This window comes from Lepeophtheirus salmonis, chromosome 6, assembly GCF_016086655.4.
Source record: "Lepeophtheirus salmonis chromosome 6, UVic_Lsal_1.4, whole genome shotgun sequence".
Taxonomy (NCBI): domain Eukaryota; kingdom Metazoa; phylum Arthropoda; class Copepoda; order Siphonostomatoida; family Caligidae; genus Lepeophtheirus; species Lepeophtheirus salmonis.
Window position 1 is genome coordinate 8,853,347 of NC_052136.2, and position 8,211 is coordinate 8,861,557.

Consider the following 8,211-nt stretch of genomic DNA (forward strand, 5'->3'; position numbering starts at 1 on the left):
GTTTCCTACTCTTCCAATAAGAAAGAATATTAATGAAGAGATGAAGAACATCCTTCTCAATGTTCATAGAAATACAAGGCTTGACCATCATGTAATTGGGTTTTCAAATAAGTCAATACTATTTACCTTTTATGTACTCCCCGACTATTTGTCGACAATTTTTAAAATGAATTGCATATTATTATCTGTTTCATAATATTTAAATCCTACATTGTATTTTATTCGATACTGCATCATAATATTGCTCAGTAATATTTTATTAAAAACACAACTATACATTTATTTTTTAATATAAGAGCCAAAATTTCTTGAAATAGATAAAAAAATTATGAATTTGCCATGACTTATCACGTGAGACGAGTGAATTGACAATATACAACAAAATATATGTATGTTGCATAATGTCAATTTACGGATAGGAAAAATCTTGTATGTGCACGGAAGTCTAGAAGTGCTTTGGGGATCCCTGTAGAAATGCTGGGTGTTTATTACTTAAATTGGGAAACCAATTTGACGTCATTTATATTTTATGTAGATAAATTTTTAATCTTTCACTCAATTTACTTTTCTTTTTTCAATCCATTGCTTCGTTTAATCGCACCATTCTCTAGAAAATAGGTTATCTCAACATAGCTTTCAAAATTACAAATAGGGTGTAATAGATCAAATAAAGATATAATGGACGTCAATTCATTTGTGGATCTGGTATCTTGTAAAGTTTCCCAAAAATCTATTAATAAGACGTAGATCATTAACACCTTCAATCCTTATTATTGTACAACATGAAAGTACTTTGTCCTAATTTTTAAGCTTTTTTTATTTATTTTTTAATAACTATCATTAATTATCTGGAGAGCCTGGGTAGATATACTCGAATATCATATTATACAATTCAATTGCAGGTATTTAAAAAATTAATCTTTTGCATAATACTCCATTCTATAATTCATGAAAATTTCATTCAATTCTCTTGAGGGTTACGAAAGTTGTGTTGTTGGACTGAAATATCATATTTTATTAGCCCATAGATTTTAGTGTAGGTTATAACTAAAGCTGGGCTGTTTGGTTAAATAAATTACTATTTTGAGATTAAGAGAGAGGAAAACAGTTGTAAGATTTCCCTTTTTCTTATTTATTCATTCTTTCTCGAATTATTGTTGTGCTAATATCTTCTCAAAGAGTCTATTGTTCACCGAGTACCTTTGAGTTTGTACAAGAAAATTAGTGAAATACAAAATAAAAATTCTCCCTAGGCCTGGGTTGAAAATAATGGAAGCCATGAAATTTGGAGCTATCAAACGGACGACAACAAATATTTTGTCAAAAATGCTGATATAAGTACTCCTACAACCCCCCCCTCCAGAGTCAAACGACACTTACAGTCCTCGTTTACCCATCAAGAATATGAATGCATCCGAATAACATTTGACTCATGATGATTCTGACAACTTTAACACCGACCTCTTAAAGATGCTAGTTTCCTGTAATATATCCTTTTTCACCTTGGAGAATCCCATTTTCTCAAAGTTTATGAAGAAATATGCCAACAGAAAATCCCTACTAGAAGGACTCTACATAGATTAATGGAGGTTATCAGCAAGGATGTAATCTCTAAAATTAAAGGGAGAATTGCAGATAAGGATATTTTCATAGCTGTTGATGAGATGAAAGACAACCAGGAACGATCAATGACAGCTATATTGACGGGTCCTTTAGATGGACGTTTCTTGGGGCGTCCTTATCTTGGTTGAAAGCAGTTGTTTTCTATTTCAAGTACTTCGAAGTAATCAGGGAATCTTTAAACAACCCTAATGAAAAAACAGCAACGGTCGTTAAAGCTAAGGAGATTATAAATGATGAGTTTATTTATAAAGAAGTATCAATAATTAATCATAATCTCAAGCTAATTACCAAGGTCATTACCGTGTTAGATGGAAGAATGCCTTTATTTGTTAGCTTGACTATTGTCGAACATTTACGCGTCGATATCAAGTTAGGCCCATCCAAAACAAAATTAAAAACATTTTTAAATGAAAATCCAGCGTACAACGATTTGTAAGACCTAGCAAATTCTGTGGAGACCATTTACAGAAAAAAAACCTATTGTAAATTGTGACTCAGAGATAATTTTCTCCATATTGAGAATAAGATCCTGTTTATCAGTAAAAAGTGTCAGGAACAAGCTAATAATGAAATGTAATATTGAAATATTAGATTCGTAAGAGTAAATATTTATCAAATAACTTTTTAAAGAACAAATTACATTTGCTCCTAAATATAGTAATATGGTCAAGAGCAACAGCATGAATGGTCTCAAAGGGAGTCTTAGCTTCAAATGGCGTGCAAATAGTTTGTCCAACATCAGTTTCTTCCTGTTAAGACTTGAGTAAGTGATTATAGATGTATTGAAATATTCAAAATTAATTAAAGAAATACTTCGTCAAATTAGGATTACCATATAGCTAAATGTTCATAATCTTCGAGATAAGATGTTAGAGAACTACAGTAATATGGTCAAGAACAATAGCATGAATGGTGTCAAAGGGGATATTTGCATCAAATGGCGTGCAAATAGTTTGTCTAACATCAGTTTCTTCGGCTTAAGAATGAAGTATGCTCCATGGATTCCAATATGTTGCAGTACAATTATTTTAAGATAAGTCGTTTGAAATACTGAAGAAATAAACTTACTTTTTCTTTTCTTAGCTTTACAAATTACTTATGTAGATGACGAAAAATATTCAATTTAACGATGAATACATCAAGTCAGACTTTTAACTTCTACTGATTTCTGTATAAAAATATCTCATTATTTTTGTATGTAATATAACCTTATCCATTGCTAATCATCTACGTTCAAAAAATTTATGGAGAAATACAAGGGTAAACATATCCCTTCCAATCATGAGGAACCATCATTAAATTAAGATGGAGGATGTTAAAATGGTACTGATGTAGGAATTTGGAAAATACATTTATAGAAATACATATAAAAACTGTTTGAGTCATCCACATCAAGTCAGACAAATGACGATCCTTATCCATTGTTATCAGTAAAAAGTATTTACGAATATCGAAATGTAACTCTGAATTTTTTTGTACTATCTCACAGTAAGTATTCAATTTTTTTTTTAAATCTAACCATAAAATATGATTCTATTTTAGCTAAACATATCAAGAATTATGATACACAACTCAGTAAAGGGCAAAAACAACTGCTTAAATGGTCACAACAACGGGGGTAGTAGCTTTGGATGGTTTGCAACAAGTTTGTCTGAGACTACTTACTTCGTTTTAAGACTTGGGTATGATAATTAGGTTTTCCAATATTACATAGTCATTAAATATTACTTTTTTATCACTTAAGGCTTAGCTATGGTTGATGGGCTCCAAGAAATGGTGTTCAGAAAACTCATAAAAGGCAAAAACAACTGTTTAAATGGTCACAACAACGAGGGTAGTTACATTGGGTGTTGCATTATAATTAACAATTGTGTATATCCTTCATGATAATAGTATGTTGTTATATAAGCATACCTAAATAACGGGGGAAATATCTTTTTTGATGCTCTTAATAAGGAGTAATATCGCCGGACATTACTACATAATTAGCTTTTGCTCTAAATCTTTAAGATGAATTTATTTCTAACATTTTTTTATTAATATATTTATTGTCTAATTTTATGATTTTGACATTTACTTTATTATTAATAATTAGTTAGATCTCATCGGTAGAGATATATCTATCCTGTACAATTGTATATAGCAACTTCTACATGAAGAAGAGGGGTGATTATCTTTTTGATTAAACTCCACGTCTCGCTTGTGTATTGCAACCTAAAGTTATGACATATTTAACTGAATTCCGATGTTAGAACAAGAAAAAATTATCTGGATCAATCTATTATTTCAATATTCTGTATTTATAATTTATTATTATTAATAGTTAAATGATTTTAATTGTTTAATTTTGTATATTTAACTTAAATGTTTAATGGTTTATTTTTTAGTATGTAGATTATATTTAATTAAAGCCTTCTTTTTTAAACTTTGAGCTTCAAATATATTTCAAATACTCTACTTTGTCGTTTCATTAGCTATTATTCTGAGAATAAGGTTCATAATGAATTACAATTTCATGGAGTGTGACGTTTTCAAATCTACTGTAACGGATAAAAACGTCGAAGTCAATTATACGTAGTATATCTTCATTAAACATTTTGCTAATAAATACATTCGTTATACCCTCAAAAATCATAATAAAGCAGGCAGATGATAATCACATCAGTATTTTAAACAATGATACCATATGTCTTTTTTTTCCCCTCCTCCTCGCACGCGTTTTTCTCTACAATATTATCAACTATAGTTATAACTAAAGGACCCAAGGGAAAGAGCAGACAGACAAAAAATCTACAAGAACAACAAAAATATTTATTGGAAAAATATAAGGTCTAAATGATTTAAGCCCATAGGGTTGTAATCCTCTCATGATTCATGATTAAAAATGTTTTATAAAATAGTTGTTAATCATTTGTTTTATTATTTTTATTAAAGAATTCAATCAAAAATATAATTCTTTTAAATAAATATTAAGTTAAAAAAACGAATTTACTTTTTAAATACTTAAATTAATTTTACACTGTAAACTAAAATAATATTGTAGGAAATAATACACTTTAATAATTAATTCTAATTAAATGTGGCCAATAATCAAGACAAGTATTGTTTGATTTCGTAGATACATCCACTTTTTTTTTACGGCTGAACGGGAGCTTTGGTTGTTTTTTATCTTAGAATGTTCAAATAAAGAAGAAACTGCATCATGTACCAAACGCTACCGTCCTTCTGATTCTTGATTCTTGTGTGAGCATAAAGCGAATAATTTAAGTATGAATAATTAGAATATGGAGCCCAGTGACATCCTTATACAACAGCTCATTAATTTAACTTTCACATAGCTCACATAGTAAAAAATTGTTGATTATATTACTTGGTAAACTCTTGACTCTTTGGTGGGAGTCCAATTCGCACGTTTGATCCATAACTTCCTACGATTGATGTCTTTTGGAAAATTAAACATTTTCTTGGGCGATAAGCCAGAAGACTTATTAGTCGAAGTTGATCTATTATTACAATACACTGCACTACACGATACCATTACAAAATATATATTGCAATTAAGTATTATTGCAATCTTTCTCATAGTCACTTGTATTCCAAAATACTTGTAAAGCAAGTGTCTTACTGTGTGGATCTCCTTCAATCCCATTCCTCAATCATGGCTCACTGACTTCCATGTATAAGCCTCCCGCACCACCAAATACCTATCCATCTATGTATTGTACATAATATTGTGCATTTGTAGATAGAAAAAACAAAGGATATTTGCAAAAAATTTACTCATTTTATTTGAGGAGTAAAAAATTTAATTTAATATGTTACTTCATCACTCATTGCGAACATATTATTTTTAAGATTAATTGCGATTCATACATTTGTACGAGTGTTGAATTTTGGGTGTATATAAATCCTAAAATGAACTGAGATCCTTATAATTTTTGTAAGACTCGGTAGGCATGTCCTCAAGGGACGCCCCCCCGAATAAATTAAGAAAATTTTACTTTTTCCTAGAAATTTATTAGAAATGTTTTTAAATATAAAATTTAATACTTGAAATGTAATTTAATTTAATTTTTTCCCCGAAGAATTTAATTATTTGAGAATAACTGTCGATTTTTGAAATTTTATTTCAAAAAATTTAATATTTGAAATATATAATTTTTTAATTTTTTTTCCAAAAAAGTTAAATTTCTGTGAATACTATGAATTTTTGAAGTTTTTTTTGGAAAAAATTATATATTTGAAATTTAATTTTAGAATTTTTTTTCAAAATAATTTTAATTTTTGGATTTTTTTTTAAATTCCAAAAGCCCCCCAAAAAAAAAATATATATATATTTTTGTAGACACATACACAGAAAAAAAACAGTATTGATCGGTGTTATAGACTAAAAAAGTTAAAAAAAGAAACTTTATAAAAAAATAAAATTACTTCCTTTTTAAAACAAATACTTAATTTATATTATTTATTATAAAAGAAATTTTCCAGATTCTGATCTGGACCGAAATATTGGCCTCGTTTAAGATCACACTAAAAATTGTTTTGGACAGAGTCTTAACACTAATAGATAATTACATTGTATTTTAAACGCTTTAGAATAAAGGTCAGAGGAACGAAGGAACATCTGCTGCGATTTTCTTCGTTTCTAAAAAAATAAAATTTACTTCAGGGAGATGTATAATTATAATAATAACAACATTTACTATTAATAATAATTAATTATAAATATATATTTCTTACATTTTTGATAACATAATAATTGACCACAAAGACCTTTTGGTTAAATTATTTGATTAGCACAAATGACGCAAAGGTCAAAATATGGCTTCTTTTTTTTATATAAATAAATTAATAATTTATTTCAGTTGTAACTTTTTGTTTTCTTATTTGGAACATATTTTATATATAGTATATTTTGCAATTATTTTGCTCAAAATATGAGTAGTTTGTGCAGGGTGCAATTACATATTTCCACTTCAATTCCTAGATTATGTTAATATGACTCTCAAATAACCTATTAATGAATAATTAATTTAATTATTCATCCTTTATTAATTTCATCTTAGTTTTAATTATGACATATTAATATATCATAGTTATACTTTTCCAGTCTTTAATTTTGCTAATTTTGATTCACCATGAATTTAAAATATATTAATATTAAGTTGGGGAAAAAGTAATTTCGTATTTCCCCATCCTTTTTTAACTTGTATCTTGATCATTATTGCTTAAATCGGATTATATGATACGGCGTTGTGAAGGTGTGGGCATATACTACAAACGCTTTTTGAACAGTCGTGCTTTGCGAGTTCAGTCGTGAATTATCATGCCTCGAGTATGGAGGTGCCAAAGGAAGAAATTCCCCATATTTTAAATTTTTACTACCTGAAAAGAAAAAGGGGGTGGAAAGCAACCAAGAAGATTTTTGATGTATAGAGGCCCAATACTCTTTCGGTCTGTGTTACACAACAGTGGTGCGAGCGAATTTTTTCCAGCTCAATTCTTTCCTCTACTGTGAACAACTCGACCGTTTGAAGCTGACGATCCAATAGAAGTGGCCAGCACTGCTGGATAGGAGACAACAAAACATCATCCATGCAATGCCGGGCAGCACCCATCCAGAAGCTTCGTCAATCCAGACCTGACAGCAAGTGAAACAACCTGTTTCTTTCTATGGCTAACATGCTTGGAGATACAGATTTGGCCTCAATAGAGGCCTGTGAAAATTGGATGTCCACATTTTTGTTAATAGGGACAAGGCCTTCTACAAAAATGGTATTATGAAGTTGGATTCTCGTTGGCAAAAAGCGAAAAATACGAAATTACTTTTCCACAAACTATTATATATAATTTTTATCAGGTATCCTATAAATTCGTATAGATGATTTCCATTGAATCAGAATTTCCATGATTGATGTTTGAAATTTATGAAAAGAAGTTCTTATTTTATTATCTGCAAGCTTTCAACCAGATGCTTTATCAGTGTAGCAACAAGGAACCATGCCAGTTGAAAGCATATTTCACGTCTAGGAAGAACAATCACTTTCTATGCAGATTATATATTCATTTTTAACTAATTGACAATAAAATAGTTTAACTTATTGAATCAAAACAGTAATTTTTATAATTGAGAGGTTGTGTAGTTCAAAATGAATACTTTAACCAGATGTTAAGTAATCCATGGAGGATCTTGTATTAATAAAAATAGATAAATATATTTGCTTTTTGACCTACTGAACGAATGGAAATGATTTCAAACTATTTACAAATTGTTCTTATTATACATGCCCACTAGACCTGGAGAATGCGCAAAATCTACAATACTAGCAATTTACGGTACGTTAGATATTCATTATTGACTTTTTATTTTTGGATGGAACAAATAATTTCATTATCTACTCGTATAAATATAGTAGGTACAAATTATATTGAGTAAGAACTAACATCAACTATTCTAAAAATAGGCATAGGGATGAAGTGTAAAATATAATTTATATAAATAAATTAAGGTTTATTTATGTATAAAGAGTTCAGTATCGTAAATGGCTGTATCTATAGATGTTCTATTGGTTTATAAAGTTTTTATTG

General features: G+C 29.1%; 2 long non-coding RNA genes across 2 annotated transcripts; one reads left to right on the plus strand and one right to left on the minus strand.

Moving 5' to 3' along the window:
• Nucleotides 1–2,219: 2,219 nt before the first annotated feature.
• Nucleotides 2,220–2,553, minus strand: LOC121120321 (uncharacterized). Its single transcript, XR_005865009.2, has 2 exons — nucleotides 2,437–2,553; nucleotides 2,220–2,381 (listed from the first exon to the last, which is right to left on the minus strand). It is a non-coding gene; the product is annotated as an uncharacterized lncRNA (long non-coding RNA).
• Nucleotides 2,554–3,101: 548 nt separating this feature from the next.
• LOC139905718 (uncharacterized) lies at nucleotides 3,102–4,080 on the plus strand. The gene is made up of 2 exons (XR_011780721.1): nucleotides 3,102–3,305; nucleotides 3,368–4,080. It is a non-coding gene; the product is annotated as an uncharacterized lncRNA (long non-coding RNA).
• Nucleotides 4,081–8,211: the final 4,131 nt, after the last annotated feature.